Source organism: Bos taurus, chromosome 29, assembly GCF_002263795.3.
Source record: "Bos taurus isolate L1 Dominette 01449 registration number 42190680 breed Hereford chromosome 29, ARS-UCD2.0, whole genome shotgun sequence".
In the NCBI taxonomy this organism is placed as follows: Eukaryota; Metazoa; Chordata; class Mammalia; order Artiodactyla; family Bovidae; genus Bos; species Bos taurus.
Window position 1 is genome coordinate 38,006,041 of NC_037356.1, and position 26,238 is coordinate 38,032,278.

The 26,238-nt window shown below is 42.6% G+C and overlaps 1 pseudogene; it reads right to left on the minus strand.

The window, feature by feature from the left end:
* Positions 1 to 12,388: 12,388 nt before the first annotated feature.
* On the minus strand, positions 12,389 to 22,532 carry LOC785376 (pregnancy-associated glycoprotein 1-like; annotated as a pseudogene).
* Positions 22,533 to 26,238: the final 3,706 nt, after the last annotated feature.

Genomic DNA, 26,238 nt, shown 5'->3' on the forward strand with positions numbered 1-26,238 from the left:
GCGGCCCTGTGTATGGGAACATCACTGCAAGGGACAGAGGACCAGAATTCCAGGACATGGCACAAGAGCCATGGTTGGTTGAAAAGAGCCAGGAGTGCAAATTAGGAGGAAACAAGTTGTCACTGGTTTATGTGGAAGACTCGGCAAATATCATCTGATTCGTTTGCAGTGATTGAGCTGTGGTTTAGAGGAGCAGTCTCTGTTGCTCAGTATGAGCAAAGAGAGGAGAATGAACCATGAAAATCGAACATGTGTCCCAGGTCAAATATATCTAGTATTGAAGAGATGTAAGTCCTGTCAATTTATCTGCTCCTTCCTGGAAAGTTTTAGAGTAGTAAAGGAGGGAAGGTCCGCATTATGCTAGCACCTTCTTCTTCTTCTGTCCAGTGAACATTGATTTCTAATGCCATTTCTTTATAAACAGAGGATGTACTTCATATGATTGAAGGCTTCTAATTTACTGTTCCATATAAACTTTTGGTGCTGTTCTGTGCCCAGGCACATGGGGCCCTGGAGCCCGGCAGGCTCTGTTTCGGCTACAGAGTGCAGTGTATGGGGATTTGCTGTCATCTGGGGCCTGGGGTATATCTTCCGTCTGGATTCACATCTGAGGGGTTAACTCTAGTTGGGTTTAATTCTATCATCTTGCTCTTTATCTTCAGTTTGTCCCATGTTCTTTCTTCCCATGTCTCTTTTTATCCCTGACTTCTTTGTGACTGAGTAGATTTTATGATTCCCTTTTATAGACTTTGTCTCTTTTTTAACTGTAACTTTTTTTAAGTAGTTTTAAGATCCATGGTAAACATCTTTAACTTTCCAGTCTATCATTATTATGATAATTATTAAATTATATATTTATTTATCATTTCTTTGGCTTTGTTGGGTCTTAGTGTGGCATGCAGGATATTCCTTGTGGTAGGGACTCTCTATTTGAGGAGGGCAAGCTCAGTACTTGCAGTGTGTAAACTCTATTTGAAACATGCAGGCCTAGTTGCTCAGTGGCATGTGGGATTTTAGTTCTCTGGCAAAGAAATAAACCAGAATCCCCTGCATTGCAAAACAGATCCTTAACCACTGGACCACTGGGAAAGTCATTATAATTACCTGTTAATATATATTACATGTTGATCATTTGGGCTACTGTTCATTCCCATTGTAGATCCAGATTTCTCCTTCCTTTTAAATTCCTTCTGACTTGAGACCTTTTATAAAACACTTATTACATTGGTCTGTTGGTGTTGATGCTCTCTTGTAGTTGTTGTACATCTGAAAGTATTTTATCTTGTTTTTGATATGTATTTTTCTTGGGTATAGAATTCTGAGTCAATTCTATTTCTCTCAGCACTCTAAGATGTAATGCCAGTGTCCTCTGGTTAACATTGTTCATATGCCTAATCTGCTGTCATTCCCATTTTTTGTTCTGCTGTGTCTGTTTTTCCTCTGGTTATATTTCTTTGGTTGATTGTTTTAAGCAATGAATTATGATATGCCTTCGTACAGTTGTCATACTTCCTGTCCTTGAGTTAATTGAGCTTCTGTGTGGCTTTAAAGCTTTCATCATATCTGGAAAAATTTCAGCCAGTAATTATGAATTTCTTTTCTCTATTCTCCTGTATTTAACTTCCTGTTGGATTCCATCTACATATATTTTAGTATTCTTAAAGTTGTTTTAAAATTCTGTGATAGACAATTAATTTTTTTTCCACATTCTTTCCGTTACTATTTTCCATGTCTCTATTTAACATACTCAATACTCTTCAGCTTCATGAATATAAGGATTATTGTTGTAGTAAGCATTTTAATGTCCTTCCCTGCTAATTATGTAATGCATATTTTTAACTGTGTTTTTACTAATTGGTTTTTCCATCATTATGGATATTGTCTTGCTTCTTTGCACATCTGGACATTTTTTTTAAAATTCATATATCTTAATTAGAGGATAATTACTTTACAATATTGTGAAGGAACTAGGACAAAGAATTTCACAATTTATATGGAAATTTTAAATTGGATGTTGAATGTGATCATTTTTACCCTTTGGATGCTGGATGTTTTTTAATCATTATAAATTATTCCTGGCACTGTTTGTAAACACTGTTAATTTCTTGGAAACAATTGTTCTTTTTGAAGGCTTGCTGTTCAGTTTTTTAAGCTGAGATGAGACCAGCCTTTAGACCAGACTTTTTATTCCCCACTAAAAAGGCAATATTGTCTTAAAGGCCCTACTGATGTCATGGGAATTATGGTTAATTTCCATTCTGGTGGGTGAGGACACAATTATACTAGGCTCAATTTGAGGCTCAAACGTTATTCCCTATAATTCTGACCAGTACTATCAACTATCCACTGAAAACTGGAGGGGTATCATCTGTACCTTCCCACAGTTCTATCTGTGTAGCTTTCTCCTGTGAACTCTTAACTATCTAGAGTCACAAATCTCTATTCTTGGGGAGACTGTCTCTGCCTAGATACCCCCTCCATGTATGTACTGGAAACTATTTCTAGAGTTGGGGCAATTGTAGAATTCACCTTGCTTGCTCCCCCTACCCCAGGAATCCATTCTCTGCTGCCAGATGTTTGATGTGAAAAACTACTCTTTCATTTATCTCGTCTATTTTGGAGTTGTTTGAGACAGGAGGATAAATGTGTCCCTTGCTCCACTATGTCTACCAAAATGGAAGTCCCCTGCATTCAAAACTCACTGAATGCCTTGTGAATGCTAGGCACTGACTCTGTGCATGGGTGCAGACTTGATTGGGGGTAAGTTTTGGGGCCTTAGTGAGGCCCAGTCTTGCTGGAGAAACATACCAATTACAAATAGTATTTGCTATGGTGTATGTTCAATTCAGTTCAGTCACTCATTCACGTCCGACTCTTTGCAAGCCCATGGACTGCTGCACGCCAGGCCTCCCTGTCCTTCAGCAACACCAGAAACTTGCTCAAACTCAGGTCCATCAAGTCAGTGATTGCATCCAACCATCTCATCCTCTGTCATCCTCTTCTCTTCCTGCCTTCAATCTTTCCCAGCAACAGGGTCTTTCCTAATGAGTCTGTTCTTTACATCATTTGACCAAAGTATTGGAGCTTCAGGTTCAGATTCAGTCCTTCCAATGAATATTCAAAATTGATTTCCTTTAGCATTGACTGGTTGGATTTCCTTGCAATCCAAGGGACTCTCAAGCGTCTTGTCCAACACCACAGTTCAAAAGCATCAATTCTTCATCGCTCACCACTCTTTATGGTGCAACTGTCACATCCATACATGACAAATGGAAAAATCATAGCTTTGATTATATTGAACATTTTTTTTTAGCAAAGTAATGTCTCTGCTTTTAAAAATGTTAGTTTTGTAATAGCTTTTCTTCAAACAAGCAGGCATCTTTTAATTTCATGGCTGTAGTCATCATCTGCAGTGATTTTGGGGCCCCTAAAAATAAAGTCTTTCACTGTTTCCATTGTTTCCCCATCTATTTGCCATGAAGTGATGGGACCAAATGCCATGATCTTCATTTTCTGAATGGGGAGGTTAAGCCAGATGTTTCATTCTCCTCTTTCAATTTCATCAAGAGGCTCTTTAGTTCCTCTTCATTTTTTGCCAAGAGGGTGCTGTCATCTGCATATCTGAGGTTATTGATATTTCTCCTGGAAATCTTGATCCCAGTTTGTGCTTCATCCAGTTGGGTGTCTCTCATGATGTACTCTGCATATAAGTTAAGTAATCAGGGTGATAATATACAGGCTTGACATACTCCTTTCCTGATTTGGAACCAGTCTGTTGTTCCATGTTGAGTTGTTGCTGTTGCTTCTCGACCTGCATACAGATTTCTCAGAAGGCAGATAAGATGGCCTGGTATTCCAGTATCTGTAAGTTTTACACAGTTTGTTGTAATCCACACAGTCAAAGGGTTTTGCAAAGTCAATGAAGTGGAGGTAGGTGTTTTTCTGCAATTTTCTTGCTTTTTCTATCATCCAGCGGATGTTGGCAATTTGATCTCTGGTTCTTCTGCCTTTTCTCAATCCAGCTTGAACATATGAAATTTCACAGTACATGTACTGTTGAAGACTTGCTTGGAGAAATTTGGTAGCATGTGAGATGAGTGCAACTGTGTGAGAGATAAACATTCTTTGAAATCGCCTTTCTTTTGGATTGGAATGAATACGACCTTTCCAGTCCTATGGCCACTCCTGTTTTCCAAATTTGCTAGCATAGTGAGTGAAGCAGTTTAACAGCATCATCTTTTAGGATTTGAAATAGCTCAACTGCAATTCCATGACCTCCACTAGCTTTTCTCCTAGTGATACTTCTGAAGGCCCACTTGATGTGCATCTCAGGATGTCTAACTCTAGGTGATTGATCACACCATCATGGTTATCTGGGTCATTAATATCTTTTTTGTACAGTTCTATGTATTCTTTCAACCTCTTCTTAATATCTTCTGATTCTGTTAGGTCCATTTCATTTCTGTCCTTTATTGTGCCCACCTTTGCATTAAATTTTCCCTCCCTATTTCTAATTTTCTTGAAGAGATCTTTGGTCTTCCCATTCTATTGTTGTCATCAATTTCTTTGCACTGATAACTTAGGAAGGATTTTTTAAAATCTCATCTTGTTTTCTTTGAAACTCTGCATTCAGATGGGTATGTCTTTCTTTTCTCCTTTGCCTCCTGCTTCTCTTCTTTTCTAAGTTATTTGTAAGCCCTTCTCAGACAAGCTTTTTGCATTTCCTTTTCTTAGGGATGGTCTTGATATGGTATGTACAGATCAAAAGATGAAGATCATGACATCCCATTCCATTACTTCATGGCAAATACATAGAGAAACAATGAAAACAGGGATAGGCTTTATCTGCCTGGGCTCCAAAGTCAAGGGAGATATTGACTGCAGTTGTGAAAAAGAGATGCTGATCCTTGGAAGATAAAGCTATGAAAAACCTAGACAGCATACTAAAAAGCAGAGACATTGCTTTACCAGCAAAGGTCTGTATAGTCAAAGCTATGGTTTTGCCAGAAGTTGTGATGGATGTGAGAGTTGGACCATAAAGAAAGCTTAACACCAAAGAATTGATGCTTTTAAACTCTGGTGTTGGACAAGACTGTTGAGAGTCCCTTGGACTGCAAGGAGATCCAACCAGTCCACCCTAAAGGAAATAAGTCCTGAATATTCATTGGAAGGACCGATGCTGAAGCTCAACCTCCGATACTTTGGCCACCTGATGGAAAGTACTGACTTATCAGAAAAGTCCCTGATGCTGGGAAAGTTAAAGGCATGAGGCAAAGGGGAAGACAGAAGATGAAATTGTTGGCTGGGATCACCATCTTGATGAACATGAGTTTGAGCAAGCTCCAGAAATAGGTGATGGACAGGGAAGCCTGGTGCACTGCACCCCATGATATAGCAAGAAGTTAGCATGATATAGCAAGTCCTCTGAACTGATGTACAGAGGACAACCAGGGAGCAGGCAGAAGTCTTTGGGGAATGAAGAAGGAACAGTTCCTGGATAGCTGACAATGATACGTTGGTAGGCCTTTTCAAGCAAGAGAAGCTGTAGGGAAGCAATTCTATGCCAGGTTTAGAGAATGGTAAGAGAAAGGCAGGACGGCAGTGCTGGGATTTCCCAGGGGACAACATCCCTGTTCTGTTAAACTTTATCAATGCTCAATATTGTTAGGTGATTGGAAACATGAGTTTTGTTTTGGAAGTGGTAGAGCAATATTCAATGCAAAGACTGATGCTGAAGATGAAGCTCCAACATTTAGGTCACCTGATGTGAAGAGCCAACTCATTGGAAGAGACCCTGATGCTGGGAAAGATTGTTGGCAGAAGGAGAGGTGTAAAAAGGATGAGATGATGAGATGGCATCACCGACTCAATCGACATGAGTTTGAGGAAACTCTTCAAAATACTGAAAGACAAGGAAACCTATTTCTCTGCCGTACATATAATCACAAAGTGCCAGACATGAATTAGCAACTGAACAATACCAGTGAGGACACAGAGTCCAGTGAAGCCTCTGGTCCTGATGGGAGTAGAGAAAGATTTAGTTGGAAGGGGAAGCTTCCCATCCTCTGGTACAAGTCCTTGAATCCAAGGCAAGGAGCATAACATTTTGAGTGTGTTACCAAACATTGTTTTCTAAAAAAAACCAAAAGCTGTTTTCTGCACAAGTGAGAGCTTTGACTGATTTTGTTCTCTAGATTTTACTGACGGATGTGGAAGGGATCTGGAGTGGGCTAAGTCTGCAAAAACCAGGTGACCAGATGCTGGAGCACCAGCCTCCTGGGAGACATTCTGCACTAGGTGGAAAACGAATCCAGAGGAAAAGTGTCCCATTTAGAGTGTACATGCCAATGTATCAGATTGTTGTGGCAGATTACTTCAATATTGTTTTGGGGTAAGTGAGAAATGCATGATGGTTGGCTTGCTTTTGTCAATTCCTGTGGGTAGGTAGATGACTAAATGTCTGGTTTCTTCAATGCATGGTTTGAGAAAGCAAACTAGATCAGGTCCACACATATTTCCTCATTAAACAGCAGGCATAGGCAGGTTTCTAAGGCCACTGTAGGTATTTTAACCATGAGGGGCCATATGGGGACAGCTTATATTAACAGGCTGAGATTGGACTGTGCAGGTTGCCATAGTTGTTGCTATGAGAAGTAGCCAGAACAGCTACTTGTTGCTATGCTGGAGACGTGGGAAATGGAAAAGAGACCAAAAGCCTTACAACTCTCCTTGCAGTGTGATTTCAGGCTAGAAGTAGTTGGCAAGGAAAGGCTGACTGGTAATGCTGAGGAAGGGAGTAATCTGAGACAGTAATGATTAGCTCTTGTGGGACCCCAGAAAACAGAAGCATCGGCTCAGTCAGAGTTCTGTGTCATGGTTCAGAAATAGATGTCATTTGGCTTGAATCAATATTTAACCTTGGGAATGGCAGCCATAACTTCTAAACAGAAGATTTCCTTCTCCCCAAGTGGCAGAATAATTCATATTTGTTCCAGACTCAGGAACCCAGAAAGCCCTCTCATGGCCACCTGCTCTTTGCAGGCACATATGCAATCTAAAAGGTTGAAGTATCATCATAGTGCCCATTTTCTAGATGAGAAAACAGGTTAAGGGACTTGATCAAGGTCACACAGCTAAGTATGTGAAATGCCAGAACAAACCTAGGGTGAGTTCAGTTCAGTCACTCAATCGTGTCCGACTCTTTGTGACCCCATGAATCACAGCATGCCAGGCCTCCATGTCCATCACTAGCTCACGAAGTTCACTCAAACTCATGTCCATCGAGTAGGTGATGCCATCCAGCCATCTCATCCTCTGTCATCCTCTTCTCCTCTTGCCCCCATCCTTCCCAGCATCAGGGTCTTTTCCAATGAGTCAACTCTTCACATGAGGTGGCCAAAGTATTGGAGTTTCAGCTTCAACATCAGTCCTTCCAATGAACACTCAGGACTGCTCTCCTTTAGGATGGACTGGTTGGATCTCCTTGAAGTCCAAGGGACTCTCAAGAGTCTTCTCCAACACCACAGTTCAAAAGCGTCAATTCTTTGGCTCTCAACTTTCTTCACAGTCCAATTCTCACATCCATACATGACCACTGGAAAAACCATAACCTTGACTCGACGGCTTTGTTGCCTACTTTGTTGGCAAAGTAATATAATATCTCTGCTTTTCAATATGCTATCTAGGTTGGTCATAACTTTCCCTCCAAGGAGTAAGCGTCTTTTAATTTAATGGCTGCAATCACCATCAGCAGTGATTTTTGAGCCCCCCAAAAATAAAGTCTGACACTCTTTCCACTGTTTCCCCATCTATTTCCCATGAAGTGATGGTACAAGATGCCATGATATTAGTTTTCTGAATGTTGATCTTTAAGCCAACTTTTTCACTCTTCTCTTTCACTTTCATCAAGAGGCTTTTTAGTTCCTCTTCACTTTCTGCCATAAGGTTGGTGTCATCTGCATATCTGAGGTTATTGATATTTCTCCCGAAAAACTTCATTCCAGCTTCTGCTTCTTCCAGCCCAGCGTTTCTCATGATGTACTCTGCATATAAGATAAATAAGCAGGGTGACAATATACAGCCTTGACGTACTCCTTTTCCTATTTGGAACCAGTTGTTATTTTTTATCCAGTTCTAACTGTTGCTTCCTGACCTGCATACAGGTTTCTCAGGAGACAGGTCAGGTGGTCTGGTATTCCCATCTGTTTCAGAATTTTCCACAGTTTATTGTGATCCACACAGTCAAAGGCTTTGGCATAGTCAATAAAGCAGAAATAGATGTTTTTCTGGAACTCTCTTGCTTTTTTGATGACCCAGTGGATGTTGGCAATTTGATCTCTGGTTCCTCTGCCTTTTCTAAAACCAGCTTGAACATCTGGAAGTTCATGGTTCACGTACTGCTGAAGCCTGGCTTGGAAAATTTTGAGCATTATTTCACTATGGTGTGAGATGAGTGCAATTGTGCCAAAATTTGAACATTCTTTGGCATTACCTTCCTTTGGGATTGGAATGAAAACCGACCTTTTCCAGTCCTGTGGCCACTGATGAGTTTTCCAAATTTGCTTGCATATTGAGTGAAGCACTTTCAAAGTACCATCTTTCAGGATTTGAAATAGCTCAACTGGAATTCCATCACCTCCATTAGCTTTGTTCGTAGTGATACTTTCTAAGGCACACTTGACTTCACATTCCAGGATGTCTGGCTCTAGGTGAGGGACCCCACCATCCTTTTTATCTAGGTCATGAAGCTCTTTCTGTACAGTTTTCTGTGTATTCTTGCCACCTCTCCTTAATCTTCTGCTTCTGTTAGGTACATACCATTTCTGTCCTTTATCGAGCTCATCTTTGCATGAAATGTTCCCTTGGTATCTCTAATTTTCTTGAAGTGATCTCTAGTCTTTCCCATTCTGTTGTTTTCCTCTATTATTTGCATTGATCGCTGAGGAAGGCTTTCTTATCTCTCCTTGCTGTTCTTTGGAACTCTGTATTCAGATGCTTATATCTTTCCTTTTCTCCTTTGCTTTTAGCTTCTCTTCTTTTCACAGGTATTTGTAAGGTCTCCTCAGACAGCCATTTTACTTATGTGCATTTCTTTTCCATGGGGATGATCTTGATCCCTGTCTTCTGTACAATGTCATGAACCTACGTCCATAGTTCATCAGGCACTCTGTCTATCCTATCTAGTCCTTTAAATCTATTTCTCACTTCCACTGTATAGTCCTCAAATTGTGTTTTTTGCTCCATACCCACTGGGAGTGGTGGGTGGTAATCTGATACTATTGCTTAGGCAGAAGTAGGCAATATTCAGGCTTCAGTTGAAGAAAGTAAGGAAAATCACTAGACCATTAAGCTATGACCTAAGTCAAATCCCTTATGATTATACAGTGGAGATGAAAAATAGATTCAAGGGATTAGGTCTGGTAGCCTGAAAAACTATGGATAGAGTTTTGTGACATTGTATGGTAAGTGGTGACCAAAACCATCCCCAAGAAAAACAAATGTGAGAAGTCAAAGTGGTTGTCTGAGGAGGCCTTCAAAACAGCTTGGAAAATCAGAGAAGTGAACAGCAAACAAGAAAGGGAAAGATGTATCCAATGATATTCAGACTTCCAGAGAATAGCAAGGAGAGATAAGAAAGTCTTCGTAAGTGAAAAGTAGAAGAATTAGAGGAAAATAATAAATTGTAAAGAGTATGGATCTCTTCAGGAAAATTGGAGATACCATAGGAATACTTTATGCAAAGATGGCACAATAAAGGACAGAAAAGTCAAAGGCTTAACAGAAGCAGATGAGATTAAGAAGAGGTAGCAAGAATGCACAGAAGAACTATACAAAAATGGTCATAATGACCCAGATAGATATGATGTTGGGGTCACTTATGTAAAGCCAGATATACTAGAGCATGAAGTCAAATGGGCCTTAGGAAGCACCACTACAAGCAAAGCTAGTTGAGGTGATGGAATTCCAGCTGAACTGTTTAGAACATCCTAAACAATGAGGATGTAAAAGTGCTGCATTCAATATGTCAGCAAATTTGGAAAACTCTGCAGTGGCCGCAGTGCTGGAAAAGGTCAGTTTTTATTCCAATGCAAAAGAAAGGCAATTCGAAAGAATGATCAACCTATCATGCAGTTGTGCTCTTCTCACTTGCTAGCAAGGTAATGCTCAAAATCCTTCAAGCTAAGCTTTATAGTACATGAACTGAGAATTTCCAGATGTACAAACTGGTTTGAGGAACCAGAGATCAAATTGCCAGCATCCATTGGACCATAGAGAAAGCATGGGAATTCCAGAAAAACATCTACATCTGCTTCACTGACTATGCTAAAGCCTTTCACTGTGTGGACCACAACATACTGTGGAAAATTCTTATGGAAATGGGAGTCCCAGATCACCTTACCTGTCTCCTGAAAGTCTGTATGTAGATCAAAATGTGACAGTTAGAATCAGACACGGAACAACTAAAAGATTTAAAATTGGGAAAGCAGCATGACAAGGTATACATTGTTACTCTGGATATTGAACTTGTATGTAGGAAAGATCATTCGATATGCTGGACTGCATAAATCCCAAGATGGAATCAAGATTGGTGGGAGAAATATCAACATCCACAAATCTGAAGTTGACACCACCCTAATAGCAGAAAGCAAAGAACTAAAGACCAATTGATAAGGAGAGGAGATGAAAAAAGCTGGCTTAAAACTCACCATTCAAAAAAAAATATTCACAAAAAAATACTCAATATTCATGGCATCCAGTCCCACCACTTCATGGCATATAGATGAGGGAGAAGTGGAAACAGTGGCATATTTTGTTTTCTTGGGTTCCAAAATCACTATGGACCTTGACTGCAGCCACAAAATTAAAAGACGCTTGCTCCTTGGAAGGAAGAAAGGCTATGAAAAACCTGGACAGTGTATTAAAAACCAGAGACTCACTTTGCTGCAGAGGTCTGTAGTGTCAAAGCTATGATTTTTCCAGTAATCATGTACAGATATGAGATCTGAACCATACGAAAGGGTAAGTGCCAAAGAATTGAGCTTTTAAACTGTGGTGCTTGAGAAGATTCTTGACAGCCCTTTATACAACACGGAGATCAGACTAGTCAATCTGAAAGGAAATAAACCTCTGACCCCTGCTCTCTTAGCTGAGGCATCTACTGAGGGACTCCAGGTGGAAAGAATGGATGCTTCCACTGCAGAAGTGCCTAACCATGGCAGCTCCAAGCAAAGTTTGTCACTCCACCCCTGGAGGAAACTCAGAAAAGCTGAAGGCTCTGCATACCCTGGGTACCCTGATACATGCGTTGCATTCTCCCCAGCAGCACTGGAGGCCAAGGAATGGGCATTCTGGGCCCTTGAGGAGGGGGGTGGCTCAGGGATCCACTGGGGCCATCAAGTAAGTCCACAAGTAAGACTGAAAAGGACAGAGCAGGCATATGTGGCAGAGAGCTGGTGACTGGGGTGTGGGAACAAAAGGGAATCATTTCTGCATATAGTACCTCACCCAAAATCCCCTGGAAGAGAGCCCAGAGATAGGATCATCTGAGATGGGATGAAGAGAGTCTATATCATTATCCCTTATAATTCCTCTCAATGAGGAGGTAGTGGAGTTGTTGGGTCATCACAGAGTCTTCCATGGTGTAGACGATCCCCCAGTCGCTATCCTTGGGGCTGCCTCTCCCCAGCTTCACTCATGCAATTCTGGAGGAAATTGACAATCATGTGTGCTGCTGGGTCAGGGCCAATGACCATGTAAAGCCAATTATAGGACCCATGGCCCTGCCAGGATGGCTGATCTATGGCTGTACATCTAAACTGCGGTGCGTAATTCAGAGAACACTCTTGAACTCTAATGGCTCCAAACTTCTTTCCTTACTAGGAGATGCCTTCAGGATATAAAACCCTAGGGCAGGTAGCTTGGACTCCCTCACTAGGTATAGAAGCCTTAAGGAAGAAAGTTGTCAAGCTAAGACCATCAAAGAAGAGGAAAGGGAAAGAGCGAGGGTGAGAAATAGAGAACTGATAACTTCTGATTTCTTGGGTCCAGTCACTGAGATCTTTGTATTTGCTCTAATTCTTGTGTCCTGGATTCCCAGAATCATTTCAATGAGTCTCCCCTTTCCTTGAAGCCAGTTGGAGTTGGGCTCCTCTCAAATGTGATTCAGACTTTGCTCTAGATCCTTCCCGATCATTGTACAACTCCCAGACTCAAACAGAGACACCCATTTGTTTCAGCACCATTACGAGTGAAACCCTTTATTCTTTCATGAGAATAGGGTTTGCAGCCCACCAAACACAGTTCACCAGCATCCTGGGCAAGACTGCCTTAAGTGTGAGTGAGTGTTTGCTTGGAGCGGCCTTACTGATTCTTGAGCCACACCAAGCATTTACACTGCTTGTGCCAGGCCAATCCTGTCATTTCCTCGATCATAAACTGAGAAGTACTGCCTCAGGAAGACGTCACCCAACATCCAGGTCTCTCTAGATGTCCTCACTGTGTTCTCTTTAAAGGTGGTATAGCAGTGGCCTCTAGAATCCTGGGGGAGTCAGAGACACACACCAGTCAGCCTGAGCTCTTACTTGCAATTCCTGCCAATATTCAGACTCAGCACAATTCTTGGTTTTATTTCCTTCTTTTGGTAAGTATCAAGGGGTTTTATGAGCAGCAGGGGATGTGAGAGTTCATCCAAAACCAAAACGTGACAAGACATGTGGTTGCCATGAGGAACGGTGTTGGGTAGGGGAAGACTGGGAGTTGGGGATATGGCAAAATGATAAAAAAAAAAAAAAAAGTCCTACTGTAGGGTGTAAGGAACTATATTCAATATTTAGTGATAAACCACATGAAAAAGAATATACATTCTTAAATGAATGTATATTTTTTATGTGTGTAACTGAGCCACATTGCTGTGCAGAAGAACTTAAAGCAACACTGAAGATTAGCAATGCTTCAATAAAATTTTTAGAATAGAACAAGACTATCCATAGTACTCTTCACTCCCTGTTTCTTTGCTTCTGACTCCTGCTCCTTGTTTTCTCTGCAGAGAATGCTGGTTCTCCTCCTGCGTTCCCACACTCCGTACTTTATTAAAAAAAGTTTATTTTGTATTGGAGTATAGCTGATCAAAAATATTCTGAGTTTCAGGTGGACAGTAAAGGGACTTAACCGTATGTATCCGTGTATCCTGGTCCCAAAGATTCCCCTCCCATCCAGGCTGTCATATAACTGAGTGGAGTTCCCTGGGCTACACAGCAACTCGTTGTTGGTTATCCATCTTAAATAGAGCAGTGCCCACAGCACGTTCTTGAAGAGTGAATGTTCAGGAACTCTGGGAAGCTTCCTTCGGCCTGCACTCACCCTCTTTGGCCACTCCAGGCTTGGTTGGGTAACATACTCTGGTTCCCCATCCCCACTGGTCAGTCTGCAGCCCTCATCACCCCAAGTCCCCAGGGCCCCAATGCAGAGCACCTTGGGATTCCATTTGCATGGAATCCAGTGCAGTTTTGCCTAGAACCAAGCAACCCTCCACGTGGCTCCATGAGTTTACAGTTTTAGAATTCCTGAAATTCCCTCCCTTTCTCAAAGCCTTCTTTGAGCCCATCAGCCAGCTCTGAACTGCCCTAGGGAGCTGACAGGAAGCCTCCACCCTGTGCCAGGGCTGAGCAGTCACTGTGCACTCTTTATTCACATTAGCATCCAGCCTCCCTACAGAGGGGTCCGGTAGCCTGACTCACAAAGGGGGCACCCGGCCAGAGCAAGGGGAAGATGCATCCGAGAACTAGGCTGACCATGTAATTTATCATCCAATCCATAAAAACTGTGAGAAGGGAAGGGAGACTATTAATCTCTATGCTGGGAGAGCACGCTGGAATGTCCCCAGTTATCCTCCTGAGAAGGTAACAGGCAGGAAGGCCAGGGGTCTCCAAAAGGAGGAAATAGCCTGCAAGTGTCGGACATTTTTATCTCTCTTAAGCGGCAGGAGGAAACAAACTAGCAATATTTTTTCCTTCTCTATACAAATTTAAAAGGAGGTTTCTCTTCAAATACTGTGTTGCCATAATGACGCATGGTTTCACCTGAAGTTAAATATTCTCAAACCTAGAGATAACAAATGCATTTCTCTTATGGAAATGTTTATCTTAATCTATGCTAATGTACTATGCATTTACCCCAAACTCTATCTTCAAGTCGGTTCTGCCTCTTGGCTCAGAACCTACTTGACAAACCAGTGTGGTATATTCAGATATTGTTCCCTTAATCTATGTAAACAAAACTATTTGTATGGTGATCTGCCCTTCTTCAAGATTCAAGTTAACCATTTTATGGCCCAGGTTGAACCATTTGGTGCCAAGATTATCCCAAAATGCATCTTATGGGTGAGGGGCCTGGTGCCATTCTGAGTTTTAAGACATTCCTTTCTTTCATTAACAGACTGCTAGTGACTATATAATATCCAGCTGAAGACTAGCATGGGCGTACTCTTTCTCCCCCCTTCTGATACCTATGTCAGAAGCTTTCTCTATCTCCTTTATACTTTAATAAAACTTTATTACACAAAAGCTCTGAGCAATCAAGCCTCGTCTCTGGCCCCGGATTGAATTCTTCTCCTCCGGGGGCCAAGAATCCCAGTGTCTTTGTGTGATTCAACAACAACCTTTCACTCGTTTTCACATGGCCTATTTCAGCGACCGCTAAAACTGACTTTTGTGTTCATGCATCTGAGGTTTCAGATTGAACTGAAGCTCTTTGAGGACTGAGGACCATTGTGTTCCTCTCTCCTTGTGAGTCCCACCATGCCAGCATGGTGTGGCGTCTCCACATTTATTTCAGGATGATCAGTGTCCCAGACGGCACTTTACTCTCAAGAGGTTGGTTTTGTGGCAGGCTCTGGCCCAGCAACAGGGCTCAGCAGCATCTGCAATAGTGCGAGATGGCCTACAGAGGGTGCCCTTCTCCCAGCAGCAGCCCAAGGGTTCCTGAAAGTTCCTATTTGAGAACCACCCCTCAGGGTTCTCCCCTCACCTTGAGGATGTAGGCTCGAGCTAGCACTGGGTATTTGATGCCGTTGATAGTGAAGATAGTAGAGGGCAGGGTATTGACCGCAAAACATGAAATGTAGTGCTACTAGAGAGAGGGAGAGAGGTTGGCCCTGGAGATCCTTCTTGTGTGTGGAGACTGGGAGTGACCCTGGGGCATAACCCTTCACCTCGGAACCCTGTGGTGTGGCACCGATGAGCTTCTGGATGTTATTGACCAGTCTTCTTGGGCCAAGGATCAGTGATGTCCTAGTGTCTACAAGAGGCTTGCAGCCACCAGAACAAGCAATAACCTTTCTTTTCATGGAGATGCTGAGAGAAGTGTGACAAAGTGGGCATCAAGGCCACTCTGAGTCTCCCCAGAGCTGCCCCCTTCTCGACTGTCTCCTAAACAGCCCTCCATCTTTTGCGCTGACTCTTTTCCTTTGCTCTTGACATGGCACCTTCCTTGACGTACTTGAATACAGTACTTGAATACACCAGGATCTTTTATATCTTGAGACAAGCTGGTCTTCCTTCCTAGAAGAGTCCCCTCCCCTTTTACTAGCAAATTTCTTCTCATCTTCCAGATTCCAGCTTAATTGTCATTGATTCAGGGAGTCTTTCCCTTGGTGTTTATCAGTCTCTTGTCTTGGTCACTTTCTGTAGACCCTTTCTCTTGTCTGCTGCTGCTGCAGCTTCTAAGTCGCTTCAGTCATATCTGACTCTGTGTAACCCCATAGGCGGCAGCACACCAGTCTCCCCCGTCCCTGGGATTCTCCAGGCAAGAACACTGGAGTGGGTTGTCATTTCCTTCTCCAGTGCATGAAAATAAAAAGTGAAACTGAAGTCACTCAGTTGTGTCCAACTCTTCATGACCCCATGGACTGCAGCCTACCAGGCTCCTCCATCCATGGGATTTTCCCAGGCAAGAGTACTGGAGTGGAGTGCCATTGCCTTCTCCATTTCTCATGTTTAGCATGTACCAAAGTCACAATTTACTATGTCGCCCTCACATCTAAGAAGGCAGATGCACAAGAATGGCACAATTCACTATGTGGGCATGTCATTTCTTGTGCATCTGCCTTCTTAGATGTGAGGGCAAGTTTTATTCTCATTACCTCGCTAAAGTACCTGGCACACTGTGGATGCCCAATGCTTGTCTGTTTAGTGAGTGAATGAAGACTGTGAAAATAATGAATGAGAAACATTCACAGAGCTGTATCTGGTTGGGAACAAATAATTGGTCAGCCACAGAGTGAAGATGGAGATTCTCAGGGGCAGCAGATTCTCAAAATGGTGGGAGAGAGGGGCTCCTCTGGGAGAGGGTGTCTCCAAGCACTGCTCCTACAACCAGCTCAGACCCTGAGACCGTAGCCAGAAAATACATGAGTAGCCCACAGAAACTCCAAAGGACAGACCAGCTTTTGTATGAAGGTATTACACAGAATCCTATCAATTATACCTCTTGTCCTCAGGTCACTCCTGGTTCCCACCTTCCTGATTCTCTGTTATAGCCCCTGCACCACTGTGTGCCCAGGTACATGGGGTGTCTTTTTTATTGGTTGCTTTCAAGTCTTAAGACTGCAGCCAACCTCTCTCCACTGCTGGGTAGCTGCTCCCTAAGGAGACCAGTTTTCCCCATTTGCTCAGAACTGTCCCTGTTTTTAAACTGACATTTATCTTTATTGAGAACTTCCTTGGTCTCAGGTAGCCCTGGACAGTTGGTCATCTTATAACTCTGTTCAGGCTGGTGTAATTCTCCCTGATCCTCTGTTCACCACACTGTAGAGTCCTCTAACCATGCTCCACTCCTCACAGGGCAGTGGGTGCAGCCCTCTCTCAGCTGCAGAGTCCTCTCTGGACCCTTTTAGGAACCTGGTCAGAGCCCTGGTCAGAAGGCCTGGGGATTATGAACCCATGGGTTGTTTGCGTATCTATGTGTTATGCGTTTGTTTGTATATATGTTAGTATGTGTCTCTAATTGTGCTTTTGTGTCTCTGACTAGCTATGCATGTTTATATGTGTCTCTGTTAATATGTGTCTGATTGTGTGTTTCCATGTGTCTGTGTGTCTGTATGTGTCGTTGTGGGTGGTGTATACATCTATGTCACTATGTGTCTGAGAATCCATTTGTGTGTGTCTTCCTGTGTCCATTTTCAGGTATGGAGCATCACTTGGGCTGACCCTCAGAGGGAGAGGCTTACCAGTCCATGTGTACATGCCAGTCTCCCACTTGGATCAATGGTACCCAGTTGAGCATTCCCTGGTAGTAGGCTTTGTCCACCCTACCAAACATCACCACACTGCCCTCCCCATGCATCTGTAGAGAGAAAAGAGGGGGAGATCTTTGGAGGACAGTAACAACAACACTGTTTGAGAGCTTCCGTCTGTGCTTGTCTACCCAACAAGGCCGTAATAAGGTCTCCATTTACAGATGCAGAAATCGAGGCTAGGAGCGATTGAGAACCAGACTGAGGTCAGTTACTGGCTAATGAGTGGCACAGAGGAGGTTAGAAGCTGAGTCACATGGCTGGGCTCCACCTACTATGTCTTCTGAAGAGGGCCAGGACCTCCTGCTACCTGTGTGCTCAGAAACCCTCAGATGACAGGGGGCCAAAGAGTTTTTGCTGTTCCCTTGTCCAGCTTGTCATTTTTCAGGAAAATAAAAGCCTGGGAGTGCTAAGGATGTGGGTTCAGGTCACCCAGAGTTGGCTCCACTGGCCTGTGACCTCTACTGTCCAAAGGGCCCCACATTCAGAAGGGACCCCACCTCTTCTCTCCCTGTCTTAAAATAACTAATATTTCTTGAACAAGTGGTCCCACATGTTTGTTCTGTGTCCCACACTTTCATTTTTCACTGGCTCCTGCAAATTGGGAGCTGGTCCTGAGCTCCCAGTGGAATGCTAATGAGGAAGGAAAGACATCCACCATCCTTCTCCTTCCTTCCTTATCAAATTCATAAGCAAATTGTATTGCTTTTTCTACCAACTTGGTTCCTGTTGCCTTCCATTATTCTTCCTCCTAACTCACCCCCCTAGAACAAGTTACTGGTCTTGAGCCCAGGAACAGGAATGTGTTCCAATAAAACATTATTTATAAAAACCAGCGGTGATGACAGGTAGGGCCCTGGGGCCATAGTTATCCTGGGTTAGATTGTCTCTTAGAATACTTCTTTATCAAGTGTTCTATAATTTTCATGCAACTAGAAGCATCTTACAGCTAATTTGGAGAAAGGGATTGTCCATCTCAGACTTACTTGCTCAAGTAGAAGGCAAAAACAGGTTCAGAAATGGCACCTTGATTCTTCAGCTTGTCAAATATGGGGATGGCTCCAATGAAGGATATGTTGGGGCAGTTCAAGCCCAAGACACCTGCAAAAGGTATACCCTGAAAGCCATTTTCCGCCATGCTTAGACAGAACGGCTGTTCAGTACTTACAAGGTCCCCAATCTGTGGAAGAGAAGAGTGTTCCCACTTACAGATACGTGAAGTAGGGCTAAGACTGGGCTGGGGTGCATTGCCGTTAGATCCTCAAAGAAGAATTGAGGCTGGGCTCTGTCTTTGGTGGGCCTCAGACGGTTAGACCAAGCTGGGAGGGGAATTTGGATTCCATTTGTGAGAGGCTGTGAATTTTAAAACATCTGCCTTTCTGAAAAACACCACCCGAGTGAGTCAAATTGGCCTTGTGGCTTCTGTCCAGGTGGGGCAACCAAGAGTCAGGCCAGGACCCATTGGTGCCACCTTGTGGACAAAATGATTGAGAGCAATATAGCCTTCTCTTTGGCATGACCCAATGACAGGAATGGACTGCATTCTCTGTAAGGTACTGTGCATACTGCACCTGTCCAGGAAGACAGAAGCTGAAAACACAATCTTGCTTGCAAGGTTCTATGAAATTACTTCCTGGGAAATCACTTTTGGGCATATGTGTGTATTTCTGTGAGTGTGTATGAAAGAGAAAGAGAGGGGAACTACTCAAGTACTTTGGGGAGGCAGGCCATAGGTTTTATTAGACTCTCAAAGGTCCCCTAGAGTGAGAACTCATTTATCAGGCCCCCTGACATCTCTGGCTTCCAGTTTCCCACTCTGAATACTTGAAGCCCTTGACTGCCCCCAGGGTCCCCAGAACAGTTTTATCCTGTCCCAAACACCCCACAGCAACTGCAGTTCTGAAAAGTCAGCCCAGCTACACCACTTACCACATGTGTGACTTCAGCAAGGGCCTTTTTGTCTGTACCTCAGTTTCTTCATAAGTCTCCTGAGCTAATCAGACCACCTGCTTGTGGGGTTGTTGCAGGATTAAACCAATTATTACCTGAAAGTGCCTGGAACAGTCTGTAAATATATGTGGGTTCTTTTATCCCCTCTTCTCCCTACCAGTAAAGTGAACCTTGAACTGTTCATGGGCAGAGGAGCTGCAAGTCCATACCTCAAGTCACTCTCTGGGTTAGCTAATCTGTTTGCTCATGTGTCACCACGGGCACTGCCTCCCCAGAGACATGATCCTGTGGGTAAGATGGCCAATGTCTGTGGGATGTAGGGTAGGAAGGGTCCTGCCAGATGGTCCTGAATCTGTTTTGCAAGCAGTGGTCACTACATAGCCAGTCCTGACTCAGCTTCTGTTTACACGTTACCCGAACAGTGTCCTAAGCAAGAAATCCCTTCATGTTCCCAGATCCATAGGCGATGCTGAAGGTCTTTTGGGTAGGCCAGAAGGTGGAAGACTTGTAATGTCTAAATCTAACTTGTGTAGCTGCAGACACAAGAGATGAGTGTCATCAGGTGCCAAGGTTTGAAGCAGGGCAGCAGCCAAGTGAATGATGGTCCAGGTAGGGGGTGTCTGTACTCACAACTGGCTGGACTGGGGCAAAAGTGGGAGGGCACCCACAAATCAGATGAGCCTGTGTCAAAGATAACCTGGAATTCCTGAGGGGGTGTTCCAATGGTGATGTTATCCATGTAGAGCATCTAATGGGAGAAGAAGGGAGTGGGTTAGTGCAGAACTGGCTACCCTCTATTCCCACACTGCTGCCTCCCATTGGGTGTCACATATCTCTTGAGATCACTTTCTAACCACTGTGCAGCTCACAGACTTTGGTCACAGAGGTGTCTGCATTTGATATATTTTTCCTGTGCTACATTGTATGCAGAATATTGATTCTAAGACCAGCCGTTGAAGTGGTACCTCCTGCATGGCAAGCCCAGAGGCATAATCACTGGGCCTCGAGGACCACTGGACACCCACGGAAGTCCTGGTGCCTTCATTTGAGAAGCTCTGTAGTCTCTTCAAATCCAGCCTTAGCACCCCCTTCTGTAGGAGGTCCTTCTTGATCAACCCCAGCCACTCCCTCTATACTCAGAGCACATCCAATCAACACCACACAGGTGACTTTCATTTGACATGTTTTTATTCTTTGCCTATCTCTCAGGCTGGCATGGGCATTCTTGAAGACAAAATAAGCCCTTTTCTAATCTAATAACAGTAAGCACTGTGTTAGATTCTTATGGCCTTATATGGAATACAGGTTCAGTAACTTTACTGCTGTGGTTCTTGCATCTGTGGAAACTGAATTCTTCTGCCTGGGGATTCACAATTGCTTTGCAGTTGGTTCTACCTTTTAATCAGTGATGGTTCACTCTTCATCTGTAACTGAGTGACTCCCTTAGTTCAGAAAGATCTGCTGCTTCTGCTGCTAAGTCTCTTCAGTCATGTCTGATTCTGTGCAACCCCATAACAGGAGCCCACCAGGCTCCTGAGTCCCTGGGATTCTCCAGGCAAGAACACTGGAGTGGCTTGCCATTTCCTTCTCCAATTCAGGAAAGTGAAAGGTGAAAGTGAAGTCGCTCAGTTGTGTCCGACTCTTAGTGACCCCATGGACTGCAGCCTACCAGGCCTCTCTGTTCTTGGGTTTTTCCAGGCAAGAGGACTGAAGTGGGTCCCCATTGCCTTCTCCTCAGAAGGAACAATCTCCATCAAACTAATGATGCTTCTACGGCACAGAAATGGACGTTTACCTGCCACCTGGTAATTTCTGGGCCCAGTCAGCAAGACAAAGACTTGAGGATGATAGTGCCTTCTCCTGGGTGGGGCCTCTGTTGCCCAGGGATTCTGCCTCCTGCAGGAGCCCCAGCCCCAGCATCCCACCAGGCATCTCCAGATGAGCCCCAGTGCTAAGCTAGAGCACCAGGAGGCGCTGTGGTGCAGCATCCCCTCAAAACACTCACATCCATGATGTTCCTCAGGGGATGAATAGTTATATTTAAGCCACGAGAACAAATCTGAGACAGTCTGTAAGCATGTTCCTTCAATAAATTGTTCAGCATGTTTTTTTCACTGAGGGTGTTTCTCATGGTCTTCACTTTTGTTAGAGGTATTCTTTCATCAAGGATTTGACAAAGAAGAGGCTACAATTAGCTGTCAGTGTTAAGGTATAACTGTCATTGCAATGGCACTGTGTATTTTCTCATCATTTTTATGAGTCACCTTATTATATGAATTTTATGCATATGCCATGGTAAAGACATAGGTTTCAATAAAGATTCTGTTCTGTAATGTTAGGTAAGCCATATGACCATGTGGGGTTCCAGTCTCCCCTTCGGTAAAATGGTGGAATGTAATGATTCAAACCCTCCAAATAGAATATCTTGGGGATAAGTGAAGTGATAGATATAAGGTGCTTGATAAATATGAAGTCTCAACAATGACAGCCATTAGCACTGCTGTTGCCATCCCACTGTATCCTTCTCATAGAAGCTCAGGGAGGGAGGTAGAAGGGGGATTCCTATCCTCTTTTACAAGGGAGGAATTTGAAATGCAAGAGGTTTGTGAATTGGCTGTGGTCACACTGCTTGTCAGATATAAAACAGTGTATAAGTAGCTCTCCAAATCTTTTTCTAAGTTGAAAGAGAAGAGAGAGTTGAAAAAAGAATCCAGGAGATAGGGAAAAAGTTAAGGAAATGTAGAGGCCCAAGAAGGAAGGATGAGTCAAATGTAAAATTAAAAGAAAGGAACACAGAGAGAAATACACTCAGAGCCTTCCAAAAAGATGGAGAGATAGATGATAGTGATACAGAGATGCAGACATAGACATATACACACTGAAGTAGAGAGGGAACAAAGAGGACATTTTATTTATTCTAAATAAAATGTAGAAAAGTGCTATTCCACAGGACCACACCTATATCTGCACTGACTGTGCACTGAACAATTGCAAGGAGTTCCAATTTCAATAGGTCATGACATGACTGGACCCCAAGAGTTGTGCAGCTATGCAAATCTACACCAAGACCCTTGGGACCCACAGTTCCTATAGTAATGTACTTATCAATAAGTAAGGGTTGAACTTTAAGATTGTCAGGGAAATATTTCATTCCCTTCTAAACCTGATGAATAGAATAATCAGATGTAAAGAAAAATCACAGAAATGAATATGATGTGGCTTACAGTCTCCATACTTACATGACTCTGTAATCAGAGAAGGCCACCAGCTCGAGGAGCACAAGCCACTTCATGCTCTTTCCTGGCTCCAAGTACTCAGGGAAGTTCAGGTTCTTAGCATGTAGTGGTGACCGGGAGCCCCTAATTATATATGCTCTGACATGCCCTAGTTTAGCCCTTTAGGTCACTAATAGGTCTGAAAAAAACACAAAGGTCTCAATAAAATCTTAACCTTCATCAGTGTCCTTGGCGAGTGGACTTTGAAGCTTCTCAGAATACAGAGAATTGAACTGTAATCTCTTCTTTGAAGCTTGATTGGAAAATCAAACTGATCTGCATGGATATCTAAGAAGATGGAGAACCTTGCATACTTCTAGAAAAAACTGCTAAGAACATCATGAAAATGGATACTAAGAGCCATGCTCGACATTCTTGGTTTCATGTCATCTTCCTAGCTACTTCATGAGATATGCATTGCTGTCTTCATTGGAAAGGAGTTTGCTAGGAGGATAAGTTGTCAAATGGCAAAGTGAAGACTTCAGGGACAGCCCAGGGACATACAACTGGCTTTACGTAGTGGGTCTAATGGCAGACATCAGAGGCACCTATGATGCCAGTCTGCATCAAAGATTTAGGGCAGAGTAGTACTTTAATTGCATGGTTTCAGTATTGGAAGAAATGTCATATGCATCCACAAGATATTTTATATCATCCAACAACTATACAAGGAAGAAGTGTGTTCTAGGTTCTGGGTTAAAGGCTTCAAAGTCAAAGTTGATCAAGGCAAAAGTAGTCTTTTCTTAAGAGAGCTTGCAGCCTTGTTCTCACAAACTCATGGCCCCAGGAGGCAAGAGAAATGATATTAGGACTAGGTTGCTATGTTGGACACTGGGCAGCCCAGGCCTTACCACTGGGAGAAGCCTTTCCTACACTTCAACCATTCTGGAAAGCAGGCCAATTGGACATGTTTTCAAGAGAAATCATTGCTGGAGTCCAGCTCCATCAGCCAGGGATTCAACCTGAAGAGATGAACGGTGTCGGCGAGTAATGAGACAGCATCTCAGTTTTCTTGGGCTGCCTATTTATTTCAAGTGTAAGATTTTCGTTTATACTTTTACAAAAGCATTAGGTCAGAGGTTTGACATTTTAAGTTCCCCCTCACCCAGATTTATTATGTCCATAAATCATTGTTGCTCTTCAGAGTTCCTGCTTCAGTGATTCTCTCAGAATCAGCCTTACCCTCTATTATCTACTTACTTTAATGGGTCCTATAGTTAACTTGTGATTACATTGTAACTCATGCTACATTCCTCAGTTTACTACTTATCTTCCTAAATCCTGTTTGCCTCTAACATCCTGAGCTTACTGTCTCTTAAAAAGGCTTCTAGCTATAGTGTCTCTAAAAATTCCTAACTTCTATAAGCTATAGTAAAATATGCTGACTTTACAACATTCCTTAAATCTTTAACTTCTAACTATTTTAATTATTTCTAAGCCCTAAATTCAGTAAACTCCTTTGCCATAAACATTTTCCTCACAAATAGGCTTCAGATAGGAAGCCCTCGCATGGCCTCAAGCTACAGCCTATGTGCTCATCCTCGAACACTCTTTTGTAAAAGTCCTTGAACAAATGTCAGTGATTAACTTTATGAATTATTCTTTGAGCATAGCTGCATAAGGCTTTATGCCTTCTCATGCTCCTCTCAAGAACAATAAGCACCTTAATATTCCTTTTCAGTCAACTCAGCCGAGGAGAGGAAAAAACAAGTCAGAATTACAAGGCCTAACTCCTTCATCCTGGGTCCGTCCCTGTGGAATGAGGGGAGGGGGCTGGGGCTATGCCTCCATTTTGTCAGTAATGCCTAACGTGGCTTCTGACAAATTAGAAGTTTGGATATTTATGTACAATCTACTGATTTTAATGTTAGAAACTAATTTTTTTTCCCCAAAAAAGCAGTGGGAATGAAATCTCCACAGTGATGTGCTGGAATCAGCCTTTGGTCTCTGCAGGTTTTCATTTCTCTCCTAGAGTTGAGAGTGCAGTGGGGACAGAGAGGAATTTAATTCATGTTGGTTGATTTACAAAGAGACTGAATGCATACTGAACATGTTTGTTTCCTTTCTATTTATAAAGAAATATCACCGGGGACATACAAACCAACAAATTTAACTGCTGAAGATAAATGGATATATTTCTGATATAATTGCCTCCTAGGGTCTATGCTGTGAAAAATTTTGTCTGCCAAACCAAACATACAAAAAAAAAAAAAAAGAATAATTGTGAAATGTCTTCCCAATCAAAGAAGACAAAACAACTGTGGCAGCCAAGTAAAGACAATTGGGTTTAATGACTCATCCAGGACTCCCAGGGCCTATTCCTTCCTGAGATCTATCAATGACTGTCCCTTGAATACAACAGGAGCCTCTCCTAGTCACCAGATGTGTGTAGATGGGACACTGTGTCTTAACACTCATTTTTGCGCATTGTTTACATTCATTTCTGGTGGTTAAATCCCAACAGGGGGAATATGACGTCACTGACAAATGAAACACATATATGCCCTTTGAACTATGGTGTTGGAGAAGACTCTTGAGGAGTCCCTTGGACTGCAAGGAGATCAAACCAATCCATCCTAAAAAAAAAAAAAAAAAAAATCAGTCCTGAATATTCACTGGAAAACCTGATGCTGAAGTTGAAGCTCCAATTATTTGCCCACCTGATGGGAAGAACTGACTCATTGGAAAAGACCCTGATATTAGGAAAGATTGAAGGGAGGAAGAGAAGGGGAAGACAGGATGAGATGTTTAGATGGCATCATCAAGTTGATGGACATGAGCTTGAGTAAGCTCAAGGAGTTGGTGATGGATAGGGAAGCCTGGCATGCTGCAGTCCATGGCATTGCAAAAAGACTGACACAACTAAAGGACTGAATTGAACTGAACAAATTGAGAACAAAGGCTGATAAATCTAATTGCATCAAGTTGGTGACTAGCTGCCCATAACAACATATTACATAAGTGGCTTTAAAATTCAGAATTATGACTACGTTCAGAGTGGAATATCTTCTAAGGAAAAATAAAAATACTGCCCATCCAAAACAAAACCAAAGAAAATCAAAAGAAAAACAGAAAAGAAACCTGAAACTATATTCAACAACTTATTGTTCCTCATACTGCTTCTGATATTGTGACAGAATCATACACACATTAACAGGTAAAAGCAAGACAATAATTAAAACTAATGTTCTGAAGTAAGCCTTTCAGTGGATAGAAAAAAAAGTTCACTCGTAACATAAAGAACTTTAATTAAAACCCTGCTGTCTTAAATCTTGAACTGAAATCATAGGTTTGTACCAACTAATTATATTGCTTTTTATTTTATCTTTTTAAGGAAAATGTGTACTTTCTACTCTGACCAATGTAAAGCCTACAAGCATTGACAACTTGATAACAGTGACTATTCTGAGGTCTACCATGTAGCTTCTAAATACATTTCCCATCAGACGATGCATGGATTCTTAAAGAGATGATGGTTGATTTCAGGACTGGGTAAAGAAATGCACAAAATAATCTTGGGAATCATGAAGGACCAGAAAGCTAAGGCACTTTGAAGCCCAATGGGGACTGGACAGAAAGTTTAGGAATCCAAATGAAAATGCCAAACATCTACCAGTTTGTTGGGCAGAATGATGTTTCTGCTTCTCAACACACTGTTTGTGTTTCTCATAGCTTTCCTGCCAAGAAGCAAATGTGTTCTGATTTCATGCTGCAGTCACCATC